This window comes from Polypterus senegalus, chromosome 3 (assembly GCF_016835505.1).
Source record: "Polypterus senegalus isolate Bchr_013 chromosome 3, ASM1683550v1, whole genome shotgun sequence".
NCBI lineage: Eukaryota > Metazoa > Chordata > Cladistia > Polypteriformes > Polypteridae > Polypterus > Polypterus senegalus.
The window spans coordinates 5,155,965-5,172,968 of record NC_053156.1 but is presented as its reverse complement, the minus strand read 5'-3'; positions in this window follow the sequence as shown (position 1 = coordinate 5,172,968).

The following is a 17,004-nucleotide window of genomic DNA, read 5'->3' as shown; positions in this document are numbered from 1 at the left end:
CTCAGGCCGTTTATGACCCTTAACCTCGTGGCCGGAGCAAACTGTGGGAAAGGTGAAAAAGGTCTTACAGAGAAGCGTGCAGCTGTTTAAAGAAATCTACGGGTTACAATGGATTCTATTAAACAAATTCTGGACTTTTCATCGTCCATCCAAAGGTGTGGATTTAAACACCGGACAACGGTCATTACACTGGTGTCCAGTTAAAATGTTGGGCAAGCATCTGCTATTACAGATCACAGGGCACATTTCAAAACATCCAGCTCTTTCGGGTATATAAATAAGCTGCGTTCGTGCCCCAAACCCATTTCTCTATGCTTCGTTCAGAACAACAAGATGAATTTCTCCCAATACGGTTTGTCAGCACGAATTTATTAGAGTAATGTATTGTAATTTTAATGACTACAGCTAAATGAAATCTAATTAATCTTCATACAGAATATTCAGCCAGCATCAACGACCCCCCAGATAAGGCTATTCATGATTCTTATACGCGATAAATGAACATGTTTTAAAAACTCAGGTCTGAATTCTTATATTTTTTCCTTAGAGCTGTTCATACCTGTCGATTAGCAAAATAGTAAAAACCTTTTTTTTTTTTTAATATAACTTGTTTACTACGCATGGTTTAGGCTGCCCGCTCGTGTGTCGCGCGGCTCCGAGCTTCGCATGCATGTGTAAGCGCTTAAGTGTGTTGGCGTGATCTCAGGAGCGCGCATGCATGTATAAGCGCTTACGTGTTTGTCAATATAAAACTGCTTATCTTGGTCTCGTCCGATGCGAGAGATGGACGTCTGAAGTGGAGCTCCGCTAGCAGTGGTGCTATTTTTCAGATTATTTGCTTATTATTCTGAGATATCCTGTATTTATTCAACCCAAGAGGGACCGCTACAGTATATGTAAACACATATAAACATGGCCAACAAGAAGGGGGGTCCGAAAGAATCGAAGACTAAAGCTACATCCAAGCTACGATCAGCAAGCCCTAGCTCGAGATACGGCCTCTCAGAGACGGACCTGGATCAGATGGGCGAAAGTACAGTCTCCTCGGGACCATGGTCCGCTACATCGCCGGGCTGAGAGCGAAAAGGGGAGCGAAGGTGCGATCGTGAGTGCAGATGTGGATAGCTCGCCGATTGGAGAGGATTACCTGAAACTGGAAAAGGCCGGGAGGTCCGCGGCTTCAGTTACGCAATTACGCTGACTGGAGCAGCGGGGACACCGCCTTCAGCAGAGTCTGCTGCTTCATCTACGGTACAAGAAGGCACAATTGAGCTATCTGAACTGAAAGTGTTGCTCGCTGAGCTCATGCAAGATATAAAGAAAAGCGAGAAGGCTAATGAGAAAGCAATGGCAAAGGCACATGAAGAGCGCATTGAGAAAAACTTGGTTAAACTGAGCACGCTTACTGATCAATTGGAGCATCTTAATGAGACATTCACAAATCGGATCGAAATGGCCGAACATTCAGCTGCCAGTGCCGAGGAAAGAGCAGTAAATGTCAGTTGAATGTAAAAACTCGAGAAAAACTTGGAACAGACTGGCTGCTTTAGAAGATGGGAATAGAAGGTATAATGTCAGAATTGAGGGCTGCCGGAGAATCGAGAAAGTTTAAACCCTGTGAAATTCGCAACTGAACTTTTTTCTAAAATAATCGGGGCCGACTTTAAAGCAGAATCTGAGATAGCAGCGCTTACGCGACGCTGATCAAACACCGCCAGACCCCACCAAGATCTTTTATAGTTCGCTTTGAACGATTATCATTTAAGTTAGAGGTGATGGAACTCCTCAGAAAAAAGGAAGATATTATATATGAAAATAGCCACATTCGTCTTCCCTGACTTCTCTCCAGCAACAGCTATAAACGCCGCAGCCTTCTATAATATTAAACAGCGGCTACGGCAAGCCAGTGTCAAATACGGCCTCCTGTATCCGGCAAAACTGAAAGTGGAATGGCAGGGTCATTTCTATGTCTTCGCTAGCAAGGAAGGAGGCAGAAAATGAATTAAGAAAGCTGATCCCGGGACTATTCTGATACATAATTGTGAGTCATGGCGGTAAATGATAATGCTAGGATTAATAATCTACTGTCTGATCTATTTGTTTTAAAATACGGGTTTTTATCAGCATATATTCTCATATATTCTTATTATTACTTAGTATTACTAGGACGCTAAATGTTTATGTTTTATTGTGCTTAATTACGTTTTCCTCCTCTTTTTTCTTTTCTAATTATTTCATGTGTACCCTAAATGAGACTGTTCAATATCATACCCTTGGTTTACTGTTATTGCTATTACTGCATTAAGACTTGTTATGCTTATTTTGGACACATCTTTAACACCATCACCTGGGTTTATTATCTGGGGGTATCATCTTAATGCACTAAAATTGCTGAAGATTATATATATATATATATATATATATATATATATATATATATATAGTGCAAAATTCTTTTCTTTTTTTCTTTTCCTCTTTTAAAGACTATATTGGTAACAGATATCTCTATCTTTTAACCTTAAAGCGCCACTGCATGGGGGCTTGATGTGCTTTGGACGTGCTCTGTCTCTGGGTATGTCAGAGGACTGGGACTGCATGAAGTGGGTTTTAGCCTCACCTGGGGAGGCAAAAAGGGAGGGTGGGGGGTTAAGGGGGGAAGAGAAAGAGAGCAGGCTTGATCTATATCTAATCTATCATCTCAATCTTTATAATTATAACTATCAACGTAATAATAAGCTGCATGGCAACAACTCTTGGGGAATAGGAAATTAAGACCTAAACTATTTCACTTCCAGTTAAGACTATAAAATGACATCAAAAACTCAGAATCAGTGTCTCCATGATGGGACAGTTAACTCGTAAGCTGGAATGTTAAAGGCCTGAATCACGAATTAAAGAGAAAGAAAGTACTTTCTCACCTAACAGGTCTAAATGCTAAAATAGTATTTTTACAGGAAACCCACTTACTAAGTAAGGATCAGTTCCGCTGCAAAAGACTGGACTGGCCAAATGTTCCATTCTAGTTTTACAAAGAAAACTAGAGGGGTGGGAATTCTCATACATAGAACAGTACCATTTGTAGCATCAGATGTAGTATTGGATCCTGAAGGGAGATATGTGATGGTCATGGGAGACTTATCTAACTGTAAAATGATTTTGATAAATGTTTATGCACCTAATGTTGATGATAAGGAATTTATACAAAATTTATTTGCATCCATTCCCAATCTGAACACTCATAAACTTATAATGGCTGGGGACTTTAATTGTGTTCTAAATCCACTTTTAGATAAGACTTCCTCCACAGGGGGAACGGCAACTAACACCGCAAAGATAATTACAAAGTTTATAACTGATCACAACTTATCAGATCCCTGGAGGTTTTTAAACCCAAATTCAAGAACATATTCTTTCTACTCACCAGTACATCATTGCTACTCAAGGATTGATTACTTCTTTATAGATAATAACTTCTTGCCTAAGATTAAATCTTGTAAATACGATGCTATTGTTATTTCAGACCATGCTCCGATGATCTTGGAGCTGAAATTACTAAGCCCCATACACTCACCCCACAGATGGCCTCAATCCGCTTCTATTAGCTGACGAGAATTGTACTGAATTTATATCCAAACAAATTGAATTCTTTCTAGAGACAAATACATCCCCTGAGATCTCTGCAGGAATACTCTGGGAAACTCTTAAGGCCTTCTTAAGAGGACAGATTATCTCATATCTTTCCCACAGAAATAAATCCGAAGCGAAGAAAGTAGCAGAGATAAAAAGTAAATTAGTAAAATAGATGAAGAACATGCCAGACTACCAAGCGAGACTCTACATAAGAGGAGGCAGGCTCTACATTCAGAATTAAACCTCTTGACAACTAAAGAAACTGAACAACTAATTTACAAATCCAGACATCATTATTATGAACATGGAGAGAAAGCTAATAAGCTTTTAGCGCAACAAATTCACAAGCAAGATGTGCAACGCAATCTCGTAATCACTAACACGAACGGAGATAAAATCATCGAACACAAAAATATAATGTACACTTTTAGAGACTACTATAAATCCCTATATACTACTGAGTTTAAAGAAGACAATATACAATCTAATGCATTTCTGGATACATTACAGATACCACAAATTGACGCTTTTAGTGTGGAGGAACTCGATAAACCTCTGTCATTATCAGAATTACTGGATGCTATAAAGTCACTCCAAGGTGGAAAAGCAGCAGGCCCTGATGGCTACCCTGCAGAGTTTTACAAGAAATTCTCCCTCAGCTAGCTCCCTCCTATTAGTAACATTTACAGAAGCCAGAGATAACCAATCTCTTCCACAAACCTTTCGCCAAGCACTAATCACTGTCTTTCCAAAACAAAATAAGGACTTATTACAATGTGCATCATACAGACCAATTTCACTTCTGAATAACGACGTTAAAATACTCTCTAAAATCATAGCTAGAAGGATGGAGAAAGTGCTCCCTCAGTAATATCACAAGGCCAAACTGGATTTATTAGGGGCCGACACTTATCTTCAAATCTTCGACGCCTGTTTAATGTAATATACTCACCAACTAAATCAAACACCCCAGAAATATTATTATCATTGGATGCAGAAAAAGCATTCGACATGATTGAATGGAAATACCTTTATACTATTTTGGAGAAGTTTGGGTTTGGCCCGAACATTTGTGCATGGATTAAATTACTGTATACTAACCCAGAAGCTTCAGTTTGCATCAATAACATTTGCTCAGACTACTTTAAACTAGAACGTGGCACAAGACAAGGATGCCCTTTGTCACCACTGCTGTTTGCAATTGCCATTGAACCACTGGCAATACATTGTCGAAATACTGATCAGATAAAGGGGATTAGCAGAGAAGGACTGGAACAGAAAATCTCATTATATGCAGATGACATGGTACTGTATATTTCGGACCCAGAAAATTCTGTGCCTGCAGTCTTAGCAGCACTCACAGAATTTCAAAAGCTCTCTGGTCTCAGAATGAATCTGAATAAAAGTGTACTCTTTCCGTGAATTCTCAAGCATATAATATTAGATTAGACACCCTACCTTTTATCATTGCAGAACAGTTTAAATACCTCGGGGTAAACATCACAAGTAAACATAAAGGTCTTTATCAACAAAATTTCGTCGTCTGCATGGAAAAAATTAAACAAGACTTGCATAGATGGTCAACCCTTCATCTCACAATAGCTGGAAGAATTAACACTGTTAAGATGAATATTCCTGCGGTGGGTTGGCACCCTGCCCAGGATTGGTTCCTGCCTTGTGTCCTGTGTTGGTTGAGATTGGCTCCAGCAGACCCCCGTGACCCTATTCGGATTCAGCGGGTTAGACAATGGATGGATGGATGGATGGATGAAGATGAATATTCTTCCTACGCTCCTTTTTTTATTTCAAAACATACCAATATACATTAATAAATCGTTCTTTAAGCAATTAGATTCAACAATAACCTTTTTATTTGGAATTCTAAACTTTCACGCATCAAAAGAGCGACCCTACAAAGACAAAAGGCACTAGGCGGCATGGCTCTACCTAACTTCCAGTTTTACTACTGGGAGGCAAATATACAGGCGATAAGAACCTGGACACAAATAGAAGAACATACACAGGCATGGACCGCAATAGAAGTAAAATCCTGCAGTACTTTTTTGTATTCCCTGCTCTGCTCCAATAAACACACACGTTATCGGCAATACGTGCTCCACTCACTTAGAATCTGGAACCAATGTAGAAAGTATTTTAAGGCGGAGAAGCTTCTTTCTGTGGCACCTGCAAGAGAACCACCTCTTTCAACCTTCACAAACATATGCAGTTTTTAATATCTGGAAAAAATTTGGAATTAACTTGCTTAGAGATCTTTATATAGACGTCTTTGCATCCTATGAACAATTACATTCCAAATTTAACATTCCAGCTACAAATTTCTTTCACTATCTTTAAATCAGGAACTTTGTTAAACAGAACCTTCCAGATTTTCCTCATCTTGCACCCTCATCCACGCTGGAAAAATTATTGCTCAATTTTGAGGAATTAGACTCCATCTCTACAATATATAAAATCATTTTACAATCCCTTCCTTTCAAAGATTAAAGAGGACACTGGGAAAATAACCTCTCAATTAATATATCAGAAAAGGAGTGGAAAGTAGCAATGCAGAGAATTCACTCGAGCTCCATATGCGCAAAGCATACAATTATACAACTCAAAATTATATATATCGAGCACATCTGTCTCGACTAAAACTCTCCAAAATGTTTCCAGGGCTGTGATGATCCAACCTGCGAACGTTGCAACCAAGCCCCAGCCTCACTAGGTCACATGTTCTGGGCCTGCACCAAATTAACATTATTCTGGACAAAATTTTTTAATTACCTCTCAGACAGCCTTGGACTCACAATCCCTCCTAACCCATTAACAGCTGTGTTTGGGGTTCTTCCAGAGGGGCTTAAAGTGGAGAAGGACAAACAAATTGTGATTGCATTCACTACACTGTTGGCACGCAGACTCATTCTGATAAACTGGAAGAACCCAAACTCTCCTCTTTAAGTCAGTGGGAAACTGATGTGTTATACTATTTAAAATTGGAAAAAATCAAATACTCAGTTAGAGGATCTGTACAGACTTTTTTCAAAACATGGCAGGATCTAATCAGTAATATTTTAAAATAAGTTTATAAAGCACAGAGAATTTATTAATTTAGGTATTTTTACAAGCCTTAAATTTTACACCGTTTGGCTTGCTCTCTCTCTCAGGGGTGGGGATCGATCTGTTCTTAACATAATTCTTTTTGTAAAAACTTGATTGCTATGTATTGATTGTAATAAAATTAATAAATAAAAAAAAATAAATATAAAAAAATATAAAACTGCTTATAACATGTTTCTACCGGTCTGATCTGTTCATGAAAGGGGATGATGAGTCTATAAACGTGTCTTAACCATTACCGCCAGGATTTAATTCAGGGGTGCACATGGGCGCCGGCAGGGGTGCAAGTAGGTGCATCGCAATTCCTGCAACAACCTGCAGTATTGAAAGATCTTTTAGCACATTACAGTACGTCAAAAACTTGGAACAGATCTACAATGAGTGACGATAGATTAAGTGGATTATGTATGCTTAGTGTACACAAAAAAAGAATAAATAATTGTCCAAAATTTATCGACAAAGTTGTAGACAAGTTTGGACAACAAAAAAGAAGGCTTGAAATGCTCTTTTAGAAACAAAGTGAATGATTGTTTATGTATAGTTGTAAAATGTAAACGTCTAATTGTAATTTAAAAATTTAAAATAAAAACTATTTTTTCGCGTTTTTTCTTATTATTGAAAGATTTATTTTTTTTCTCCATTTCCTTTTTTTTCAAAAGCTAGGGGGGTGCACGTGCACCTACTTGCACCCTCTGCGGCCCATGGTCTTAACTAACCGCAAGAACGACGCGTGAGTGAATATTTGAGTATAATTACTGGGTTGTAATGCAAAATGTCCAGGAATACAATAGTTATTTCAAAATGTATGGCTGATTCCTTTATTTTCTTTTCTTTAGAGGTATATATATACAAGTAGATTCGCTTACGATCAATTTTGATGACACAGGTGAGAATTTTCATTAAAATGATAAAATGTTTACAACGTTTCTATGTGCATGTGATTACTAGCGTTCGGGCACACATGAGCTTTGCTAAATGAAATGTAATACATACTAGGGTCCTCAAAAGTCCGTGTGATTTTAGACGTATCAAAAGTATTGTTGAATCATCGGGTAAATGAATATTATAACGTGTTTCTGTATTTATGAGATTATATTTTAATACCTTGAGACCCGATTATTTTGAAAATGATTTTATCCAACTTAGTGTAGGGATTGCGCGTGCAGTTTGTTAAAGTGCTTTGGGTAGTTACAAGTAGCCTATCGGGTTGAATAGGGTGATGTGTATTAAAGCGTTCGGTGTTAATTAACCGGTTGAGCTGTGTATGTGTGTGTGTGTGTGTGTGTGCGTGCGTAAGCACGTGTAGATCAGCTTGTGTATATGTGTGTGTCTGGATTGCAGCTCATGCATTTTGTTTCAGCCACTGCAAGCGCTGGAATGGGAAATGTTATTTTAAATAGGTATGCATTTTGTTTTGTAGACTAAAATTCTGTACAAAATGAAACAGTTTCTCAAAGGGATTACCCTGATTTGTACATTCACAGTAAGTGCCCTTTTCAATTTATGAATGAAACTTTGGGAACACAATTTATTTGCAGATTTTGTGAAAAGAGTCCTTTAACTGAGAAGATTATAATTTTATTTTCAGATTCAACTTTCCCGGGTGTTTTAACGCAATTGCTGCAAGGTTCAGAAAATCTAGCACTGTACCAAAACTGGCAGAATCCACAAACAACCCCCCGTCGGAGATCAGCATTCAGCATTCTCCTGCACCCTCTCAGAGCAGCCAGGGCATTCTCCGAAACCATCTCAGAGCATCCGAGGTCATTCTCCGCACCCTCTCAGAGCAGCGGGGTCATTCTCCGGCACCCTCTCAGAGCATCCGGCGTCATTCTTCTGCACCCTCTCAGAGCAGCCGGGGGCATTCAAAAAAATAACATAATAATAATATTTATTTTCTGTGCTTATAACTGTAACCTTTGCTTAAATTTTTATTTTCTGTGCTTATAACTGTAACCTTATAAAAAATTTAGGTCATGCCTGAAAACGGGTCTAGCGGTAGCGGCAACGAACGTGACAGCAGCAGAGACAGTGGTACAGACAGCATCCGTGAACATCTTGTAGGCGCAAAGGTAGGAAAAGGCCGTCCAGTGAAAACCTGAGACTATTAAAAGAGATGTCTGATAACCTTGAATATTCTATAAAACCCCTAAAATACCTACCCCTCCGCGATTACTTGAAATTGTTCAATTACCAACCCCAGTGACACATCCTATTGACAATTTTGACCTCATTGATACTTCGCTCCAGGTTTTAAATTCTGATGAAATAGCTAGATTTAACACTCTGTTGGAGCTTTTGAAGAATACCTCTTCTCAGGACAGAACGTCTTCAGGCACTTCACAACAACCAAATGCCCTAAACACGAATGTGAAATCCCCACAACCTTCTACCTCAGGGAACTCGGGACCTAGTAAGATCAGTCTTCAACACTCACCTGTTGATGACTTAAAAGAGCCGGATACTTCCTCCCCACAGCCTCAGACAGGATCAGGAGTGACTAATTTATCCAGTGTAAACTTGAGTCTCGAAACCAACTCTCCACAGCCATCTACCTCGCATACGGTGAATTCATCGTCTCCAGAGCCGTCAGTAAACTCTCCACAGCCATCTACCTCACATACGGTGAATCCATCATCTCCAGAGCCTTCAGTAAGTTCCCCACAACCCTCTACCTCTCGAAGTAAATGTTTTTAATTTTAAAATTAAATAATTTGTCTATAACGGAGAGTCCAAAATTTAACAATACGAGATTAGACACCGCTTCAATTTTTCTGAGGCCTACACACTTGATTCATTCGCCGAAGTTTTTAATCATATACACGAGACACTGCAGCAAATATTAGACAGTTTTACGAGCACTTTGAATCCTATGGATCTAGTTCAGTTAGAATTACCTGCCGAATGTCTCAACCCCAGTGTTTTTTCCCTAACCCTCGCGGGCATGCTTTCTGTTGAAGACTTTTTTAATCAAATTGAATTACTTCTCCAGAGTCACTCTACTATTTTAGCCGATTCCAGTCTGACGCTAATCGTTCAGGTGGTTAGGGTTCCATCTGGTGGGTCTAGGCGTAAAGCCTGTTCCCTTTCCAACGATGTAATCGTTCAAAAGAAACAGAAGCACCTATGGATCTCCTTTAACCGGGATGATCAGTTCTGTTTTGCCAGGGGTTTGCTGGCTGTATTAAACGATAGGTTCAGAAACAATCAGAAATTGTGTGAACAAGAGGCTCGTCATCTGCACGTCAGGGTCGGTTTATCAACGGATCAGAAAGTAACGTTTTCAGATGTCGAAAAATTTGAGAGGCTACTAGGAATTAAAATTATCGTCTGGTACAGGGAACTGAACACCAACTCTCTATTAAAATTTGAAGCGTCCCGGGTCAGAAAACCAAAGACGGCGTTCCTGTTTTTGCACCAGGAGCATTATTACGGTATTTTGAATCTAAAAGGCTTTCTGGGATTTCATTACGTCTGCGATTTCTGTTACACGGATATTCTATACTGTCACGACATCACTCAAGAACAGCACTGTAACGCCTGTTTATCTACAAACTGTCGATTGGTTGACGGGAGGCTTTTTCGATGTCCTGACTGTCATTGTTTCTGTCGATCAAGGGTTTGCTTCAACTCCACAAAACACTGAAATGGAATGAAGACGCGTTGGTCTGAAAGTATCTGCGATGTCTTTAAAGTCTACACTTTCTGTCACGAGAGACAGCTTGAAAGCCGGTTCAAAACCTCACAAGTGTCAACGCAAACACTGTTGCGTTTGTAGAGTGGTCGTGAAAGAGTCTGATGAAAATCATCAGTACTTTATTCAAAGCTTACCGCAAAGACCAAACCACAAAAAATACGTGTTCTACGATTTTCAGTGCCGTCAAGATGACGGTACTCACATCCCCAATTACATCCACTGCATTCATTGGAACGGTCAATCGTGGTGATGGTCCAGCGAGGACTGCGTAGCAAAGTTCTTTCACAGATATCGATGTCCGAAATACAAAGATTACACGTTCATAGCTCAAAATTCTAAGGGTTATGATGGATATTTCCTCATGAAATATCTCGTTGAAAGCGGGCAAACTCCATTTGTTACATCTCAGGGTTGTAAATTAATGTGCTTTATAGAAGAAGATTACAACTTGAGATTTATCGACTCGTTGAACTTCTTACCTATGAAATTGAGCAGTATGCCCAAAGCCCTGGGATTCCAGGCTCAAAAAGGGTACTTTCCCCATTTCTTTAATACCGCTGAAAATCAAAATTACATCGGCCCATACCCCGAGCCTAAATATTAACGGCATTCAACACATGATGAGCCAGGAAAGAGAGGAATTTTTGTCTTGGTACGACTCGATTAAAAGCAGTACCTTCAACTTTAGACAAGAAATGGCACACTGTTGTCGAAACAACGTGGTTATTTTGAGATCTGCGTGCATGAAATTTAGAGATGAAGTGGTCGGGATCGGTAATATTGATCCTTTTCAGTGTATGACCCTAGCTTCTCTCTGTCTGTCCATGTACAGACAAAACTGCATGCCTGATTCATTCCAGTCATTCCGACTGATCATTATAAAAGCACTCACAAAGCATATTCTAATGCTTCTATTCAGTGGCTAATGCTTCTTCCCGAGAAGGAAAAAATAAACATTCGACATGCACGGAATCATGGTGAAGTCAAGATGGGGTCCTTTTATCTAGATGGTTACGCCGAAGTTCACGGTGTCCCGATGGCCTTTGAGTTTTCTGGTTGCTTTTATCACGGATGTCCAGAGTGCTACGATGCGTAAGCCAAGCACCCTCTTACGGGGACGTCTTATGCAGAATTGTTTAAAACGTTTGACGACAAACTCAATAAATTGCGTGAAAACTTTAATCTGACGGTGAAAGTGATTTGGGAACATGAGTGGGAGCGCATGAAAAAAGAGGACACGGAGCTTCAGGATTTCTTAAGACGCTTTGAGTTTCCTGAACCTATCAATCCCCATGATGCCCTTTATGAAGGGCACCAACGCTATCAAATTATATCATAAGGTGCAAGGCAGCGAGCAAATGCATTATTACGATTTTACAAGTCTGTACCCCTACGTCCAACAAAACAAAACCTACCCGATCGGCCATCCGAACTTTGTTTTTGAGGAGTTTGGCGATCTTAAGCAATACTTTGGGCTCATTAAAATCACCATGCTAGCCCCTCACAATTTGTATTTTCCGGTCCTCCCTTTAAGAATTTGCAATAAATTGATGTTCGCTTCTGTGCCGTGTGCAGAAACCCAGACATCCACCGGCCTTTGCCGTCACAATGGTCGGGAAAGGTCTTTAACAGGAACCTGGTGCTGCGTCGAAATACTCAAGGCCTTAGATAAAGGGTACAAAGTTTTAAAAATTCATGAGATATGGCACTACGAACAGAGTACCACAGATTTATTTTCCGATTACATCAAAATTCATCTGAAAGGCAAACAGGAGGCCTCTGGATGGCCATCTTGGGCCGGGGACGGAGCGTCCCGGTAGCGCTATGTTGACGACTATTTCTTAAAAGAAGGCGTATTATTGGAGCGTGAAAACATAGCCTCCAATCCCGCCAAGAGACAAATTTCCAAGTTATTTCTGAATTCTCTTTGGGGAAAATTCGGTTAGAAGCCTAACCAACTGACCACGACGTTTGTTAAACACACCCAAGAATTCTTTGATTACCTGTTCTCAGGCATGTATCGGGTCTCCTATTTTGGCTTTGTCAGCGACAAAATCGCTCAGGTACAGTGGAAGTAGGAACATTAGAACACTCTAGACGAGAACAGGCCATTCAGCCCAACAAAGCTCGCCAGTCCTATCCACTTGTTTCCTCCAAGAAAACATCAAGTCGAGTTTTGAAAGTCCCTAACGTCTTACTGTCTACCACACTACTTGGTCGCTTATTCCAAGTGTCTATCGTTCTTTGTGTAAAGAAAAACTTCCTAATGTTTGTGCGAAATTTACCCTTAACAAGTTTCCAACTGTGTCCCCATGTTCTTGATGAACTCATTTTAAAATATAAGTCTCGATCCACTGTACTAATTCCCTTCAGAATTTTAAACACTTCAATCATGTCACCTCTTAATCTTCTTTTGCTTAAACTGTAAAGGCTCGCTCTTTAATCTTTCCTCATAATTCAATCCCTGTAGACCTGGAATCAGCTTAGTCGCTCTTCTCTGGACCTTTTCTAGTGCTGCTATGTCCTTTTTGTAGCCTGGACACAGTACTCAAGATGAGGCCTCACCAGTGCATTATAAAGGTTGAGCATAACCTCCTTGGACTTGTACTCCATAGATCGTGCTATATAACCGAACATTCTGTTAGCCTTCTTAATGGCTTCTGAACACTATTGGGAAGTTGATAGCTTAAAGTTCACTATGACTCCTAAATCCTTCTCATAATGTGTACTCTCGATTTTCCGACCACTCATTGTGTATTCAAACCTAATATTTTTACTTCCTATGTGTAATATTTTACATTTACTGACATTAAATTTCATCTGCCACAAATCTGCCCAAGCCTGTATGCTATCCAAGTCCTCCTGTAATGATATAACGGATTCCAAATTATCTGCTAATCCACCTATCCTGGTATCATCTGCAAACTTAACCAGCTTGTTACTTATATTCCTATTAAAATCATTTATATATATTAAAAATAGCTACGGCCCTAGCACTGACCTCTGTGGAACACCACTCTTAACATCGGCCAGTTCTGATGAGGTTCCTCGCACCATCACCCTCTGCTTCCTGTGTCTGAGCCAATTCTTCACCCATCTAAAAACATCACCCTGAATTTCCACTTCTTTTAACTTGATGCCCAACCTCTCATGTGGCACCTTATCAAATGCTTTCCGAAAGTTCAGATAAATAATATCATAAGCTCCACTTTGATCATATGCTTTTGTTGCACCCTCATAGAATTCCAACATATTAGTAAAACACGACCTCCCTCTTCTGACCCCATGCTGACTGTTCAGAATAACTCCTGTCCTTGCCATGTGTTGCTCAATCTTATCCTTAATAATTCCTTCCATTAATTTTCCTGTGATGCTTGTTAAGCTTACTGGCCTATAGTTGCTTGGATCTGCCCTGTCACCCTTTTTTATATAATGGGATGATATTTGCCATTTTCCAGTCCTTTGGAATCTCTCCAGTGCACAGTGACTTCCTAAAAATATGTGTCAAGGGTTTATATCTGTACTCACTAGCCTCCTTAAGAACACGAGGATAAATATTATCATGGGCCTGGTGATTTGTTTGATTTTATCTTATTTAATCTGAGCAGCACTTCTCCCTCTACAATTTCCAAATCCCTCAGTACCTCCTTAGTAGTTGCGTTTACCTCTGGCAGGTTATCCACTTGCTCACTTGTAAACACCTCAGAAAAATGTAAGTTTAGGGTATCTGCTATTTCATTGTCTGTATCTTTTAATTCCCCTTTACTATTCCTGATGAACTTGACCTCCTCCTTAACTGTTCTTTTACTACTAAAATACTGAAAGAATCTCTTGGGGTCTTCTTTTGCCTTATCTGCTCTATTCCTCTCCAACTGTCTTTTACCCTCCCTGATATCCTTCTTAATAGTTGCCCTGCGGATGACCGATACGTTCTACCTGGCCCTGTCAATGTGGTGATCACCGCTTTCACCAATGCCTATGCCCGGCTAGAATTGTACGAATTGCTGGATCGTTTAGGGCCGAGGATTCTGTATCATGATACAGATTCCATTATCTTCACAGCCTCGCCCGGACAGTACACACCACAGCTCGGCGACTATTTAGGCAAACTCACCAGCGAACTAGATCCTGATGACTACATAGAAAAATTTGTTTCTGGGGGTCCAAAAACGTACGCGTACAAAACGTTCAAAGGCAAGGTATGCATGAAAGTAAAGGGTATTACTCTCAATCACCAAACGGTTTAAGAGGTAAACCTATATTCGTTAATGGATCTAGTGCATAGTTTTGTAGAAAACAATCTCACAAAAGAAATAACCATTCATGGTACGCAGATTCATAGGAACAAAAAGACCCTGACGTTGCGAAATCGTCCACTCAGAAAGAGATTCAGAGTGGTGTACAACAAAAGGGTTCTCTTGCCCGATTTCACATCTCTACCCTATGGATACTAAAGAGGGCTTTGATGTAAGACTTCAGCACCCGTTCTCAAAAATAGTCTTGGGACCCTCCTGTTCGGGCAAATCGCATTATGTGAAAAAGCTTTTGGAACACACAGAACATGTGCTTTCTCGTCGCCCTGACAATATAGTCTGGTTTTATAGCTGCTGGCAGCCTCTGTACGATGAACTATTAGCCCGATTTCCCAAAATCTAATTTTTGGAGGGGTTACCCGCTTCCTTAAGCGACGATGAACTACTGCCGCCTGATCGAGTTAACTTGGTGATTGTCGACGATTTGATGGAAAAGGCGATAGAGAGGGCCTTCACAAAATATAATCATCACAGGAATTTGTCCATCATTTACTTGGTCCAAAATTTATTTTTTCAAGGCAAGAAAAGTAGAACAATAAATCTGAATGCCAATTACATCACCCTTTTTAAAAACCCGAGAGATAAGCTGCAAATCACCAATTTAGCGCGTCAAATGTACCCCGGTAGGGTGAAATTTTTCTTGGAGGCCTTTGAGGATGCTACGCGACACCCTTACAGTTATCTGTTGGTGGATCTGAAAGCCCAGACACCTAAAGAATTTTGTTTACGTACCGGCTTGTTTCCTCCCAATTGGCCTGCAGCGTACATCATGAAAAGATAAAGACGTGCGATTTTCCGAGTATTTGAGAAAGAGACTGCATGTCGTGCAGAATAAAAAGAAATCTCCCTCTGTTCAAGACCCTGCATAATGTCTCCTGTTGCCGAAGAAAAGCGATGCTGAGCGAGGCTCCTGACGATTTAATGTATGCTCTGGCCGAAATAGCTCTCAATATTTTAAAAGGCCATGTCCCCCTGACTTCCAGACAGTTCAAGTTGCTGAAGAAGCATCGTTGCGCCGTTAAAAAACTCAGCGATAAAAAACTACCCGTTAAAAAGGAAAAAGCCCTTTTAAATCAGAAAGGAGGTTTTTTTGGAGCCCTGTTAAGCGCTGCCATTCCTTTCATTACTAGTTTAATAGCTTCGAGAGTATAAATATGGAATACAAGCGCAAGATGTACCTGGTCCCTCAACAACAAATGGCTCAGTGGCAGCAAAAACCCACACCTTCCAACGACCTTTTAAGCTCTACGGAAAGTGAACTGGAAAAACAAATGAAACTCATTCTTGAACGCGATGACTTGAGCGTCGATGCAAAAGTAAAACTTAATACGACCGTCTCGCAATGATACCTTACCTTTGTGAAAAAAGCGGATAAAGAAACCGGTTCTCTGACATTATTGATGCCCTTCGAGAGCCAGGAGGTGCTGTCTGAGGCGATCAAAGATGCGCCTAGTACCCCAGAAGAATGGGTGTACGACGAGATTTTGAAAAGTGCTCCGGATAAATCAAAGAAATATACTGAAATAATTTTACAGAAAATATCGCATCACCCTAATACAACCTATTGGAATTGCTTGGGAGAGTTTGTGTTTCGTGGAGAACCGTTACCCGGAACGAATATGGTCGATCTAATGTGGAACTTAACCACCCGTCACAACATACCGTCCTATCGGAGACCTAGGGGCTGGAAAGAATTTATTAAGGCCCTGGCCAGTTTGAATATTGCGACCTCGGCCGTACCAAACATGGATACTAGAGAACTTCTAGAGAGTTTCAAACCACCCTCCCAAGACGGGGCTTCTGCCTCTGCTGCCGCGACGACTGCTTCCGATACACCTGTTGGCAAGAAAACCAGATCTCGCAAAAAGAATGAATGGATTTCTTATTGAAATTTAATTATATTTTTGTTTAATAAAATATTATATTTGATTACAAAGATTTGATTACTATTCTTTATTTAAGATAATTACAGGTCATAGAACTTTGCATACAGGGGTGATCCTGAAAGCTTCTAGAAGTGTTCTTAGACAAGGTGTTGACAAAATTTTGAACCATATCATCGTTCTTGGTGACTTCATTAAAATACAGGTTCATGACCTCTTGATAAGAGCGTCCTTTTCCTCTATGATGCAGGAAAAAAATACAGTGTTGCCCGCAGACGGTGGAAAACCAGCTTTGAAGCTGCCGGGTATGGTGAATAATTTCTTTACAGTTTCTGTTTAAAAAGCTGTATATTTCCTCAGG